Raw genomic sequence first — 16,249 nt, forward strand, 5'->3', positions numbered from 1 at the left:
GAAGCAATTCTGACGTTACGGCTAATAATGGAAGCAAGGCTGAAGAAAAATCAAGACACTTTCATAGGATTTGTCGACCTGAAAAAAGCGTTCGACAATATAAAATGGTGCAAGCAGTTCGAGATTCTGAAAAAAGTAGGGGTAAGCTATAGGGAGAGACGGGTCATATACAATATCTACAACAAGCAAGAGGGAATAATAAGAATGGACGATCAAGAACGAAGTGCTCGTATTAAGAAGGGTGTAAGACAAGGCTGTAGCCTTTCGCCCCTACTCTTCAATCTGTACATAGAGGAAGCAATGATGGAAATAAAAGAAAGGTTCAGGTGTGGAATTAAAATACAAGGTGAAAGTATATCAATGATACGATTCGCTGATGACATTGCTATCCTGAGTGAAAGTGAAGAAGAATTAAATGATCTGCTGAACGGAATGAACAGTCTAATGAGTACACAGTTTGGTTTGAGAATAAATCGGAGAAAGACGAAGGTAATGAGAAGTAGTAGAAATGTGAACAGCGAGAAACTTAACATTAGGATTGATGGTCACGAAGTCAATGAAGTTAAGGAATTCTGATACCTAGGCAGTAAAATAACCAATGACTGACGGAGCAAGGAAGACATCAAATGCAGACTCGCTACGGCAAAAAAGCCATTTCTGGCCAAGAGTAGTCTACTAATATCAGCCGGCCGAAGTGGCCGTGCGGTTAAAGGCGCTGCAGTCTGGAACCGCAAGACCGCTGCGGTCGCAGGTTCGAATCCTGCCTCGGGCATGGATATTTGTGATGTGCTTAGGTTAGTTAGGTTTAACTAGTTGTAAGTTCTAGGGGACTAATGACCTCAGCAGTTGAGTCCCATAGTGCTCTGAGCCATTTGAACCATTTTACTAATATCAAATACCGGCCTTAATTTCAGGAACAAATTTCTGAGGATGTACGTCTGGAGTACAGCATTGTATAGTAGTGAAACATGGACTGTGGGAAAACCGGAACAGAAGAGAATCGAAGCATTTGAGATGTGGTGCTATAGACGAATGTTGAAAATTTGGTGGACTGATAAGGTAAGGAATGAGGAGGTTCTACGCAGAATCGAAGAGGAAAGGAATATGTGGAAAACACTGATAAGGAGAAGGGACAGGATGATAGGACATCTGCTAAGACATGAGGGAATGACTTCCATGGTACTAGAGGGAGCTGTAGGTGGCAAATACTGTAGAGGGAGACAGAGATTGGAATACGTCAAGCAAATAATTGAGGACGTAGGTTGCAAGTGCTACTCTGAGATGAGGTTATCACAGGAAAGGAATTGGTGGCGGGCCGCATCAAACCAGTCGGCAGACTGATGACCAAAAAAAAAAAAAAAATAGTATTAGCATAGTCTCATGAACTAACGGCTCGAATAATTTACATAGAATGTGCCGAGCACAATTTTGAATGATGTTGTATGTGTACCTCCAGACTTAAGCATATATTTTCGCCAATATATCCAGGATAAATTAAAGTCACCTCCTCAGATATAGTTGGTAAATCTTACGTGAGTCGATGCGAAAAATTGCTGCAGTAACTGTTTGGATCCACTAGTATAGGTTTTTCGATTGTCTCTCTGTATCGGTGTTAGTGATAAATAAATGTTTTAGCCTCCACATGAATATGATGCAAAGGTGTAGAAAACTAGAGTCGTCACGATGGTTGGAGTGGTAAGAGAGCCAACCAGAATTCCAGAGTGTGCTGAAAAGTAATGCCTCCGAACTCTTACTCTATTTTTAACGTCGGTTGATGTGTTACAGGTCATGCATACTACTCGGTCGACTTCCTGCGCCGCTGACGTGAAGTACAGCCCTCTGCGCTAGAAGGCTCCGAAATGAAGCTTGTGATATGGCGATGCGTAACGTAACTACGTCAGTAAGTGAGAGAGATCGTGCTGTACTAGAATTTCTAACCGCAGTAAACGAAGAAAAACAGAAAACCCAGAGCATCACTGTGGTTGAAGAAAATAGTGTGAATATCCCTGCTAAGAGCTAAAACGGCGTCAGTCATCCTAATCATCAACGCTTACAAATCCTGAATACTGGATAATGGGATGTTATATCGTTCTAAGTGAAGAAAATCATTCAGTCAACCAATAAATACGAACCCTGAGTTCCCCACTACCTGAATTTGTACACTGTTCGACTATTATTCGTTTGCGAGGTTCACTACCGTCGGACGAGTCTTATCACGGCGTACACCAGCGAAAGCGTGCAAGTCAGTCTTCCTTCGACTGTGGGGCACAACATAGTGTTTGTAGCAGTTTGGACAACGGTATAGTTGTTTGTAGTACCTCTGCAGTCATCGTGACTCTGCCATTGACGTCACGAGTGAACTGCATTAAATTAATTATCTCCGTCTAACAGCAGTGGAAACGTCGAATGCTGATTCGATGAACTTGAGAATGGAGTGAAAGTGTCTAAGAGAGAAACAGGTAACTCAGAATTTCTTGTTTTAAATGGAATTACAGCTGCTGACGGAAAGTATCACAAGACATTTATGTTACTTGTGTTCCTGTTAGTAGTGGGAATTCGGTTCAACGTCAGGTTTCCACAAGTAACTCCACTCCATCTTATATTATTGCCTTTAACAGATGTTGTCCAATAAACTTCGTCTTCCCACATGATACGATACATGGTGGCTCTACGTATCGTCAGTAGATGTCGCACTGTTCTTGCCGTGTTAGCAACCCAATTGGAGATAAATCGCATCTATTGTCCTACTGAAGCCACCTGACAACTACGAGCTTAGACGTAGTAATTCCTGAGATGTTTTAGTGCAAAAAAAAGGAAGGCAGAGTGTTGTTGGCATGTAAAACGAGAATGATTTTCCAGCCATGTAACCGGAAATGGCTTTCCTCGTCCATTCAAGAGCGAGACTTGTGTGATAAAAGTGTCCGTTGAGTGTTGACGATTGTAATGTATGTCTCGTATAATTGCATGATGAGTAAAAACAGATAGTGAAAATGGTGCCAGCATATTAACTACGAATAGCACCGAGGACCAAGTTTAATGTCGCCATACCACATACAGATCTTCATCGAGAGGGTCACCTGCACCAGTCCTCCAGACACCGCGGAGGACGTTCCTGCAATGTCTGGAGCTCAGGTATTTTACGCCATCATCTATGGTCTCCTTCTCGGTCAAACAATGGTTGTGAAATCAATAGAACTACCAACGTTTCGGTCACTATTGCCAGTGACACCGTGAAGAACGTCACTTCCAACAGCGACCGAAACGTCGATATTTTTACGTATTGACAATGCGGTTATTAACCCAGATAAAAAACGTATTGATTGTGACAAGCATAAGTTTATAATTGTGGTGAAAGTTTCTCTTACCAAATGGATTTCTCCGGTTACTTTCGAGATGTTCGCGAAGCACAGGTGGGAGTCAACGACTCCAACTTTGGAGGCAGGTCTTTATAGATAAGTCAGGAAACCAGCTGCGGAAAAGACGCGTTTGTACTGGAATTTTCACAAAATTGTGCACAAACCCGTATAGGGTGCTACTTCCCAATTGTATTTTGTCCAGCAAAAATGTTTCCATTTTAACATTTATATCCCTCCTTATTAGTTACTAGTTTTGGGGGTCGCAGCCCCATTCTCAACCGACTGCTCTCGTTCAGTGCACCTGTGACCCTGAAATGAGATGAGTAACAAACAAGGAAATAAAAAACATATGAAAAAATATAGCTGTGGTAATATTATTTCTAGGTAAACATCAGCTACGGGAAGAAAAAGGTCTGAGCCATGATTCCATACGGCATGCAGTATGCGTATAAATGCAACTTGGGGTATTCACCAACATAATGTGGTGTTTACACACTGCCACCGCGTCACATTTTGTTGATATTCAAAAAAGTTTAAGGTCTTGAATTTGAATGGTGCCCACTATGACATCAACTCGCTTTTCAGGGTAGGTTAGGTGTATACCTAAAATTTATTTAGAGACATTCCTCTCTCCACCGGTTGAAGAGATGGGATGTCACAAAGCAAAGTATAAACTTGTACTTAAAAATTTAATTAAGATCCCTAGAGGCTAGTTCTATTTTCATTTCTATGAGTATTAACTTTGAAAGATATTTTCTGTTTCATATTAAATTTGCCTGAATGGATTTTAATGTGCTAGTAACCATCCTCGAGTCTAGTACTATACCCTCTGACCGACCTCTTGTCTTAGCAAAATAAATTAAGTCAGATACTTAGGAACTTTAAAAGTACTGGGTACTGATGTAAAAACATGTCTCATCTCCAAGGAATTTCCCTGCTGATTCCTAAATTGCTCTAAGATTTCGCGAATCTGGAATATTTTCGAAGCTACGGAGGATTTAATTTTCTGCTTCATGTGTTAGTAATAATAATTTACCTGATGCGTTTGAATTCAGTTTTATATGTAGGTAATGAACTTTTTGATCCACCGTCTGTTGAATAAATGTCACTTTTGAAAAACAGTCATTTAACTGAATCTGAATATTATGCAACAGCTTGTTTTGCTCGTATGTGATGGAAATTGTCCAAACGATTTTGGCCCCCCGTGAAAATTATTATTCTACTACAGCTTTTAGTTGCTATCGATCTGCAGTTTATGGTTGCAACATATGCAGTAGTTAATTAAACTGGCCAACATTCTAAATTTCGGTTTCTTGCAGGAGTACTAAAATATTATTTCGTAAGGATAGTTTGCACCAGTAAACTCGTCAGGCAATCAGAGGTACTGCGCTGTTGTCATAAATATACCTTAACCCCAGCAACACCAGCGCATTCTCCATAACACGTAGAACCATGGTGGTTTGGGGAGGGGGGTGGGGTACTTCTTTGTAACCACCACAAAAAACCACAAAATAGAAACAGATTTTGTTAAATGTGTTTAAGTTTTATTATCAACATACTCTCTTAAGAAGGTAGTGATGTATAAGTAGGCTACAGGACCTGAAAATATCTTTTAGCACACTCTTACTAACACAAACGCATTTTCTGTAATGTTGTATTGACCGGAGAGATAACTTATGAATACAAAAATAACTTAAAGAAACGCAAATTTCGTTAACTACCGTTGATCATCATTCACAATATAAGGTTTTAAATTAAGCAGATGTGTGAGAACGGTCCTGAACCTGAAAATATGAATATGAAATCTGTTGCGAAAAGTCCATTCACTACTAAGAAGTAATTTTTAACTGAAATCTGATATACGAAATAATAAAAAACAATAAATATTTTTATAAAACTTCAGTTATGCCACGGCCTACCGATTAATCGTAGCACGCCTTCGAGGCAAAGATTTTGGTGCGCGGAAAGAGTCAGCAAGACGGCGCACGTGTGCCCTTTAAACGGAGATTTGACGATACTGATCGAGGCGAGGCGAAGGCAGCTGACTGTCGGTTGCGTACTGAAGTGATACCATGTTAGCATGTGGCCTTCTGAGTTCCAACGTTCCTAGGCCCAACATAAGACTTCGTGGTCACACAAGACGCGTAATGTGGAGACTGTAACGCCGGTTGGGATGTCTGATTGAAACACGGCAGGGCTGACCGAGAGGTCTGGTTGGAATTGTGACCTGTTGGAATGACGTCCGCTGACCTTCCAGCTGCTGCCACACAGATTAACTGTCTTCAACGCTGACTGAGAATCCGATGATCACATACTTGATTTGGAATTATTCGAACTAAGGTTCCGTTTCTGCGCTGCATTGAAGTGTTGGTCAATGCAGGTTAATTCAACGGCTAATTTATGCATCCGCAGAACGGTTCATCTACATGTACATCTACATGGATACTCTGCAAATCACATTTAAGTGCTTGGCAGAGGGTTCATCAAACCACCTTCACAATTCTCTGTTATTCCAATATAGTATAGCGCGCAGGAAGAATGAACACCTATATCTTTCCGTACGAGGTCTGATTTCCCCTATTTTATCTTGGTGATCGTTCCTCCCTATGTAAGACGACTTCAACAAAATGTTTTTGCATTCAGAGGAGAAAGTTGGTGATGGGAGTTTCGTGAGAAGGTTCTGTCGGAACGAAAAACTCCGTCCTTTTAAAGACGTCCATCCCAAATCCTGTATCATTTCTATGACACTCTCTCCCATATTTCACGATAATACAAAACGTGCTGCCTTTCTTTGAACTTTTCGATGTACTCAGTCAGTCCTGTCTGGTAAGGATCCCACACCGCGCAACAGTATTCTAAAAGTGGACGGACAAGCTTAGTGTAGGTAGTCTCTTTAGTAGGTTTGTTACATTTTCTAAGTGTCCTGGCAATAAAACGCAGTCTTTGGTTAGCATTGCCCACAACATTTTCTGTGTGTTCCTTCCAATTTAAATTGTTCGTAATTGTAAAACCTAGGTATTTAGTTGAATTTACGGCTTTTAGATTAGACTGATTTATCGTGTAACCGGAGTTTAACGCGTTCCTTTTAGCACTCATGTGGATGACCTCACACTTTTCGTTATTTAAGGTCAACTGCCACTTTTCGCACCATTCCGATATTTCTTCTAAATCGTTTTGTAGTTTGTTTTCATCTTCTGATGACTTTATTAGTCGATAAACGACAGCGTCACCTGCAAATAACCGAAAAAGGCTGCTCAGACTGTCTCAAAAATCGTTTATATAGATAAGGAACAGTAAAGGGCCTATTAAACTACCTTGGGGAACGCCAGAATTCACTTCTGTTTTACTCGATGACTTTCCGTCTATTACAACGAACTGTGACCTCTCTGACAGGAAATCACAGATCCAGTCACTTAGCTGAGACGATATTCCATAAGCACGCAATTTCACTACTAGCCGGTTGTGTGGTACAGTGTCAAAAGCCTTCTGGAAATCCAGAAATACGGGATCGATCTGAAATCCCTTGTCAATAACACTCAGCACTTCATGTGAATAAAGAGCTAGTTGTGTTCACAGGAACAATGTTTTCTAAACCCATGTTGACTGTGTGTCAATAGACCGTTTTCTTCGAGGTAATTCATTATGTTCCAACACAATATATGTCCTAAAATCCTGCTGCATATCGACGTTAACGATATGGGCCTGTAATCTAGTGGATTAGTCCTACTACCTTTCTTGAATATTGGTGTGACTTGTGCACGTTTCCAGTCTTTGGGTACGGACCTTTCGTCGAGCGAACGGTTGTATATGATTGTTAAGTATGGAGCTAATGCATCAGCATATTCCGAAAGGAACCTTACTGGTATACGGTCTGCACCAGAAGACTTGCTTTTATTAAGTGATTTAAGCTGCTTCACTAAAATGTTTCAAATGGCTCTGAGCAATATGGGACTTAACTTCTGAGTTCATCAGTCCCCTAGAACTTAAAACTACTTAAACCTAACTAACCTAAGGACATCACACACATCCATGCCCGAGGCAGGATTCGAACCTGCGACCGCAGTGATCGCGCGTTTCCAGACTGTAGCGCACAGAACCGCTCGGCCAACTCGGACGGCTTGCTTCACTACTCCGAGGATATTTACTCCTACGTTACTCATGTTGGCAGCTGCTCTAGATTCGATTTCTGGAACATTTACTTCGTCTTCCTTTGTGAAGGCATTTCGGAAGTCTGTGTTTAGTAACTCTGATTTGGCAGCACTGTCTTCGATGGTTTCTCCATTGCTATCGTGCAGAGAAGGCATTGATTGTTTCTTGCCGCTAACATAGTTTACATACGACCAGAATCGCTTTGGATTTTCTACCAGGTTTCGAGACAAAGTTTCGTTGTGGAAACTGTTATAAGCATCTCGCATTGAAGTCCGCGCTAAATTTCGAGCTTCTGTAAAAGATCGCCAATCTTGTGGATTTTGCGTCTGTTTAAATTTGGCATGTTTGTTTCGTTGTTTCTGCAACAGTGTTCTAACCCGTTCTGTGTACCAAGGAGGATCAGCTCCGTCGTTTGTTAATTTATTTGGTATAAATCTCTCAACTGCTGCCGATACTATTTCTTTGAAATTAAGCCACATCTGGTCTACACTTATATTATTAATTTGGAATGAGTGGAGATTGTCTCTTAGGAAGGCGTCAAGTGAATTTTCCTTCTTGCCAGGATCAAAACGATCGCTAGTTCTACTGTCGGTAGCCGATGTTTGACCAACTTCTATAGCTTGGTTCTGCTCAGCCTCACTGTATAGTAAGTTTTCATGCGTTAGCGTTACTTGTGTCTCTCCAATATGTTTTATGTATCGTACATCATATAATAATTACCCGCCAGGTTAGCCGACAGCGCTAATGTGGTGCTTCCTCAACTCGGATAGGCGCGCCGCCCCGGATTGAAACCGCCCGGCGGATTTACGACGACGGCCTGTGGGCCGGCAAGCCTCGATGCGGTTTTTCTGCGGTTTTCCACATCCCCCTTGGTGAAGACTGGGCTGTTCCCCACGTCCCGCCTCAGTTACACGACTACAGACATTTGAAACACATTCTCACTATTTCATGATTCACACTGGAAGCAGACAGCTGTGGTATGGGGTGGCGGCAGATAGAGCATCCGGCCACCCCTTCGGATTAACCATGCCAAACCCGTACTTAACCCTGCCGATACTGCACACGATGCGGGACACTGGCAGTGACAAACGAAGGTCATATTATAATTCCCCTCCCTAACTGGCCCTTAATCTGTGGATTCCAGCCGCATTAACGTTGCTGATTATTTTCTTTGCTGTGGACATTGATTTTACTGTTGTATTTGTACATTGTAGACTGTGAAACCGAGTGGATCCATTTGCTTGGGATCGCTCTGTTGACTAACTTGCTTCCTTTTCGCAGGTATATTAAAACGTAAATTAGCAGGTCGAATAGTAACGCATTCATCCTGGGATGTGCTAGTTCAGTTTAAAAAGCAGTTTGACCGAGCCTACTTAAGTATTCTGGCACTTTCAGTTACTTTTGTGCATTCTCTTCTCTCATCTTAGAGTTTGTTAGTAGTCTAACCTGACCTCTTGCTGGAGCCTCTAGTGAGTCATATACTCTTCTGGAGGAAGGAGAGGCAAATGACACCTTAAAACTAATTATTCATTGCGTTCTTAGCTCGTTTACCTGAAGATTTTGTTTCATCTATCCGTCCTAAGCTCAACTCTCACCCAGTTTTGCGATCGGAGACTTCAATTGGTATTTAATTGTCGTGTGTTTTTCTAAGGAAGTATTTTGTGTGTTCTGTTCCCGTGTTTAGTCAAAACGTCAGTACGGAGTTTCGCTTTGCCATTCAGCGCCGGTTGTGGGCGGCTATGACGTTTTGCACTTGTTCCGATTTTGCTGTATTTGTGATACCGCTGTTATTCTGTAACTGCTCTTGCTGGTAAAATTATATTTTAAGTTTGGAACAGCTCTTGGAGTACTTTTAGGTTTCTGATTAGTTCAAAAATGGCTCTGAGCACTATGCGACTTAACTTCGGAGGTCATCAGTCGTCTAGAACTTAGAACTAATTAAACCTAACTAACCTAAGGACATCACACACATCCATTCCCTTCTAATTAGTAAAGTTAATTATCATTCCTGTAAAGTCTAAAGAGTGCATAATAATCGCTGTTAAGTTGCATTCATTTTGTCCGATGGTTTGCCATCCCACTTGAGAATAATTGTTCAATTATTATTTCAAAGTTCTAGCGAAGCCTAAAGGCTTTTGTTCTCTATTAATCGATATATTACTATCAGTACTAAAATTGTTTTAAATATTGTCTGAAGGTAGCATTTCAGTCTAGTAAAGTAGTTTTAAATATCACTGGTGATTAATATTCATTTGGGCCGAACGCTTCCAACCCTTGAGATATTTTCGAAAGGTAGGAGCAAAGTAGGTTCCCCTCTCCTTGGTATTGCAAGGGTTAAGTGTAACAAATGGGATTCGGCATGATTGGTTAGGTTAAAAGAGTTTATCGTTTGCTGTTACGATCGATTTTGCTTCGATAATCTATATAAAAGTATACGACAGAACTCACACACTCGGAAACAAAACTCAGGAGACACTTGCGAGTCAGTACACTAACAAAGCTGAATTCGGTTTACCTGGCACGTGCAGCAAACGATACCGTCTGCATCCTGACAGGTGGCCTGCCAGAGCGATGGAATAGTCCGACCACGTGCGGGCCACGTGCAGTCGCAGACAGTGCCAGGGGCGGGCACGCGTGAGCGGTCACCGGGAATCTGGCGGAGGGCCAGGCGGGCACGCAACCGCTCCCCTCACACACAGGCGCACCCGGGTAGCCGCTTGCCTATTCGTGCCGAATAGCGCCGGTGGCAGCGGTGACTCCGTGCTGTCCTTGGCACACTGCGACGCCGTGCTGTAAAGGAGCAGCATTCGGATTCAGATAACGGCTTTGGGGCGAGACGGTGCCCGTATGTTTGTAAACAGCGGCCATTATGTCATGCGAACAGGTCATACGATTCAGCACACCACCAGTCGACGTCTATTTCTGGAGTCTTCTCCTGGCCAGACTGACAGTGGAGTATCCAAGGGCCCATAACAAACCACAATTGCCTTAACAAGTTGGTCGTGGATGCTGACATCGCATTGTAGGTGCTTTCAAGTGTGAAGTTATAAGCATACCAACCACACGACACCTCCTCATACGATAGGAATCCATCGGGAGTTAATTTACTTACACGTATTGCATATATGTACAGTACTTAATAATCACTTTCTGAATATAGCAGGTGAACTAAATAGAAACCTAGTCCCAACAGGGAATCATATAGCGCTCGCAGAAAAAAGCGCTCCGAGACTGTTACCTGAAATGCTCCTCCATTATTCTGACAACAGAGAGATTGAGTTAATAATTAAATCACTAAAGCCCAAGAACTCTCATGGATATGACGGGGTATCTAGCAGAATACTGAAGTATTGTTCTATGTATGTTAGCCCAGTACTTAGCCAGATCTGTAACTTTTCCTTTAGGAGAGGTCGGTTTGCTGACCGATTAAAGTACTCGGTAGTTAAGCCACTTTATAAAAAGGGAGACAGGGATAATGTTAACAATTATAGACCTATTTCTATGCCATCGGTGTTTGCTAAGGTTATCGAGAAGGTTGTATATACAAGGTTACTGGAGCATTAAAATTCACATAATTTGCTGTCAAATGTACAGTTCGGTTTTAGAAGTGGTTTAACAACTGAAAATGCTATATTCTCTTTTCTCTGTGAGGTTTTGGAAGGACTAAACAAAAGGTTGCTAACGCTAGGTGTTTTCTTTGATTTAACGAGGGCTTTTGACTGTGTTGACCACAAAATATTACTGCAGAAGTTGGACCATTATGGTGTAAGGGGAGAAGCTTACAATTGGTTCGCCTCTTACTTTAAGAACAGAAATCAGTAAGGTAATTCTCCGCAATATTGAGAGTGGCAGTGATGTTCAGTCCCAGTGGGGCACTGTTAAGTGGGGCGTTCCCCAAGGGTCGGTGCTGGGGCCACTGCTGGTTCTTATTGATATAAATGATATGCCTTCTAGTATTACAGGTGATTGAAAAATATTTCTGGTTGCTGATGACACCAGCTTGGTAGTGAAGGATCTTGTGCGTAATATTGAAACATTATCAAATAATGTAGTTCATGAAATCATATCATGGCTTGTGGAAAATAATTTGATGCTAAATCACAGTAAGATTCAGTTTTTACAGTTTCTAACTCACAATTCAACAAGAGCTGATATTTTGATCAGACAGAATGGGCATATTATAAGCGAGACGGAACAGTTCAAGTTCCTAGGCGTTCAGATAGATAATAAGCTGTTGTGGAAAGCCCATGTTCAGGATTTTGTTCAGACACTGAATGCTGCTTTATTTACCATTAGAGCAGTATCTGAAATAAGTGACAGTTCAACACGAAAAGTAGTCTATTTCGCATATTTTCATACGCTTATGTCATATGGTATTAGTTTTTGGTGTAATTCTTCTGATTCAAAAAGGGTATTTTTGGCTCACAAACGGGCTGTTCGAGCTATATGTGGTGTAAGTTCGAGAACCTCTTGTCGACCCCTATTCAATAGTCTCGGAATTCTGACATTGCCCTCACAGTATATATTTTCTTTAATGTCGTTTGTTGTTAGCAATATTAGCCTATTCCCAAGAGTTAGCAGCTTTCAATAAGTTAATACTAGGCAGAAATCAAATCTACATGTGGAATGCACTTCCTCGACTCTTGCGCAGAAAGGAGTGCACTATTCTGCTGCATCCATTTTCAATAAGCTACCACAAGAACTCAAAAATCTTAGAAGTAGCTCAAACGCTTTTAAGTCTAAACTGAAGAGTTTCCTCATGGCTCACGCCTTCTATTCTGTCGAGGAGCTCCTGGAAGAGCTAAAAAATTAAGCAAATTCCAGTCTTACATTGTTGATTTTCTTTATTTAAACTTACGAATTGTCGCCTGAATACGTTTCTTGTATTTCATTTTATCTGTTTCTACTATCATGTTATAATTTCATGTATTGACTCGTTCCATGACCATGGAGACTTCTCCCTAATTTGGTCCCACGGAACTATAAATAAATAAATAAATAAAACGGTCACGTACCTCATGTCGGTCATCGCCATATGATTGGGCGCACATACGAAATGTTGAAAGAATTCAGGAAAGACTACAGATATCGTTACCGCTAAAATGTATTACAACTTACCCTTCCGCAATCTCTTCTCGCTCAATTTCCTGTCCCATCTACGTTCGGTTTCAGCTTATTCTTTATCTCCAACAACCTCACCACCGACGAGGTGTTAGACGTTATTCTTACTTTTTTACCTCTTCTGGACATTACAGTTGAGGATGTACTAGATAAGTATTTCACCAGTTTCTGCATCGTCATAGACAGTATAGATAGGGACATCGAACACAATTAGCGTTAAAAAATGTAGTAGTCCGTTGTACGAGAATTTTGATAACGCAGTGTTGCAATGTGTTAGAGGTATACAACTCAGGGAAACTTATGAACTTCTTGAAAACAGTGGAAATTTATATGGGCGGTTAAAGTGATTTGGGTCCAGTTACAGGACGAGATGATGTGACAGACGTTTAGCATAAGTCCCGAAAAAAGTCACTTCTCCAGTACGTGTCTTGTGTTCCCTGTTTTTGGTGTCTAGCAGCATCAGAGTCATGGGCGTCCAGGATGATTTTGTTAATCATTAACAATTTTACAATGGGTGTATCAGCATTCCCTGTAGCATCCAATTTAAATTATATCACATTTATTTAACCTACCTGGTTCGTTCGTCGCAGCAGTTGTTCCCCTGTACTCTCACGTGCGTAGTAATAATAATAAATCTAATCATAGCGAATGTTTCATTGTGCAGCGGATTCTGCTCTGGCAGATTAAAACTGTGGTCTGTGTACTGGAACCTTTAACCGTGTCATCGTGGAAAGTGCAGCCGACTGAGCTGTCCGTGCACGACGTGCAAGGAAGATCCTTAGTTCAAATCCCTGCCAAGGGGTTTCAAGTCCAATGACATACACTTGAGGAAAATCGTTACTCTTACCTGGCAGAAGTACTCTGTTACAATTATTCTCCAGTGTACTGTGAATCCCACATCAAAATTTCCCTCCGTTAAGAGAACTGGTAGTGCCAAATCCCTTGCGCCATAGTAGCTATTCAGTTGTTTTATATGAATATATAAATCTCATCTCGACTTCATTAAGCCGAAGGATATGAAAACACATTTAAAGGGAGTACAGAATCCATCTTGTGTCTTTTAATTCAATTAATTAAGAAATTAAGTGTTTTCAAAATAGAAATAGATTACTTCATATCCGACGAATGCCAAAATTAAGGATTAAAGTGCACAACTGGCCTTCTCGAACATTCGTCTTCTTCTACGCCATACTTTGACACGAGAATAATTAAATTGGAGTTGTTTGCAGCTGCGGCTCTTCAGTTGTAATAAGAATCTTAGAACATGTATGGTGAAATTTCTGTCACCATACTAGCGTGTTATTTGTTAATGGGACGTGTGACCTTGAAAAAGTATTCCCTCAATCATAATCGTGAAACGAATTAACAAATTGTGTAGTTTATTGCTTCAGCTATATTAACAAGAAGAAATCGCGAAATAAAGTGATAAACACATATTCATTTCATATGTTAATTACATGATACTGTACAATGTCTCAGGAAATAATCAAGAACGAGGATATAATATTTATTCGTAAAGTGCAACTTTATTTGTGTTTCCATTCATCCCTGGGATTAAACAGCACTGCAACCTGGAACCAGCTGATTCTCTAAAGCAAGGCGTTGTGTTGTTGTTTTATGAACTATGTATAAAAACATTCACTGGCTAACCTGGTTCTCGGCTTCATATGAATCGGTTTTACTAATGGAAAGAAATTGTCTTCGGTTTTATTGCTGCGTGTGTTTCTGAATCCATATTCGAAACACACAGCCACCTAAGCAATGGAGCTAGAAATTGAAGAAAGAAACTTTGATGTCATCCTACATGTAAAATAACATCAATGACAAAACAGAAACTTCCACTGTACCATGCAGTATTTATTTCTACATTCTAATAGCTTTCCTTATTGTAACTCTTTACTCATGTCTCGTTTCATTATAACACTATTCTTTTATGGTTCATTTATTTTTATTTTTTATAAATTTTTCTGCTTTAAAATGTTCGCATTTTAGTACTATATTTTCTGTACATGTTAAGTAATGTGTACTATACTGGATACTGAAGTTCTTTGTATTGTATGTAATGTATGTAGAATACTATGAAAATTGTTTGTTACGTTAAATAGTTTTCTGGCGACATTTTGTATGTAAAATTATTTTTGTGTATAAACTGTTTATGTTGACATAAATTCAACAATTGTAAGAAATGGTCACTCTTAGGAAAATGTAAGAAATAATTGTAATGCGAAGGCCAGTGTGCTTTTGTTTGAAACGAAAGTGGCTCTGTGGAGTGGGGAAGGTGGCAAAGGTGGTGGCGTGCTACCTAGAGTAAGCACGGGAACTAAGTCACACAGTCTGTTGGCAGCAGTCACTGAAGCAACACCTTTGTGGAGCAGAAGAAACTTTGCCTGATAATTTGCACAAAAATGGCTCGGATAATGACTGCCAACGGCTTAAGGTATAGCTGCGAGTTGTTGGGCTACTGTATGTAAAATTGAACGACGCCAAGGAGAGAAATGAGCCCCTATAGCAAGATAGTTGCAGGCCGTAGTGTGGGTAGCGTAGCCGTCAGAATAGTTCGCCACACCTTCAGTCACCTGATAAGTTTTTTTTTCTATTTTAGTCTTGTTCAGCGTGAACCATTAATTTAAACTGTGTTTCAATAATCATTCTTGCACTTTTAAGAAACTGGTTCACTACGTTATTTCATCCCTATCATACATCCATATAGGGTTCCGTCCTGGTGTTTGATTAAACCGAGTATCCTGTTTTAGAGAGTTATGAAGTTCCAAATCAGTATTAAGAGGCACTATTTAAATTGTTCTTATGTAAATAATGAGGAAGTTTTCCTAACAATTGCAAAGTTTTATAGTAAAAGTTTGCTTACGTAAAAATTGAACCAGAGTGCAGCCAAGTTACTAGAATCTGTTAAATGGCTGTACAGAGTTAGTTCAAAGAATATGAGCTTTTGAAAGTATATTCCAGTAAGAAAGAGGTTTCCTTGAAGTGAAACGTTCAGCATAAAAAGTATGTGTTTTAGTGTCTAAGTATTTTAGTATTTAAGTTTGTTGATTATGGAAAGTGCTTTCCTGAAGATTATCCCCCTGGTCTAATTTCTTTTAGCTTCCTTGAGGTTATCTACTGAACTTTTTCTCTTTTAAAAACGTAATGTAAAGGGTGTATTAGACAAAAAGAAATTCAAATATCTGCACCAGCATTGTTTACGTGGAGTTATATTCATTTGAAGGAGCAACTTATGCAGTAGTAAGAAAGTAGGCAAAATTGATACTTCCGCTTTTCCAACACTTCACTGTTTCATTGCCTGGACAGGCTGGCGACCATTAGTACGTATTTTAAATGACTAAATGAACTATGAACTGAGTTGTCCTAGATTCAATATAATGCTATTCGTACTGCGTTTCTTCCTAACTATTTGGTAAGATCTTAGGGAAAGAACTAAGTAGTACGATTTACTTTTCCATTAGACACAACACATGGTCGAATCCTGTAAAAATATTAACTCTATTCATCAGCTTTTCCTGTTAACAGGACTGTCCTCCAATAGTGTATTTTATTTTGAAACGAAACTAAATTTGGTAAGAGTGCTATACGTGGCAACATAGAGACATTGTTTTCTGTTATTT

Source organism: Schistocerca piceifrons, chromosome 1 (genome assembly GCF_021461385.2).
Source record: "Schistocerca piceifrons isolate TAMUIC-IGC-003096 chromosome 1, iqSchPice1.1, whole genome shotgun sequence".
Lineage (NCBI taxonomy): Eukaryota > Metazoa > Arthropoda > Insecta > Orthoptera > Acrididae > Schistocerca > Schistocerca piceifrons.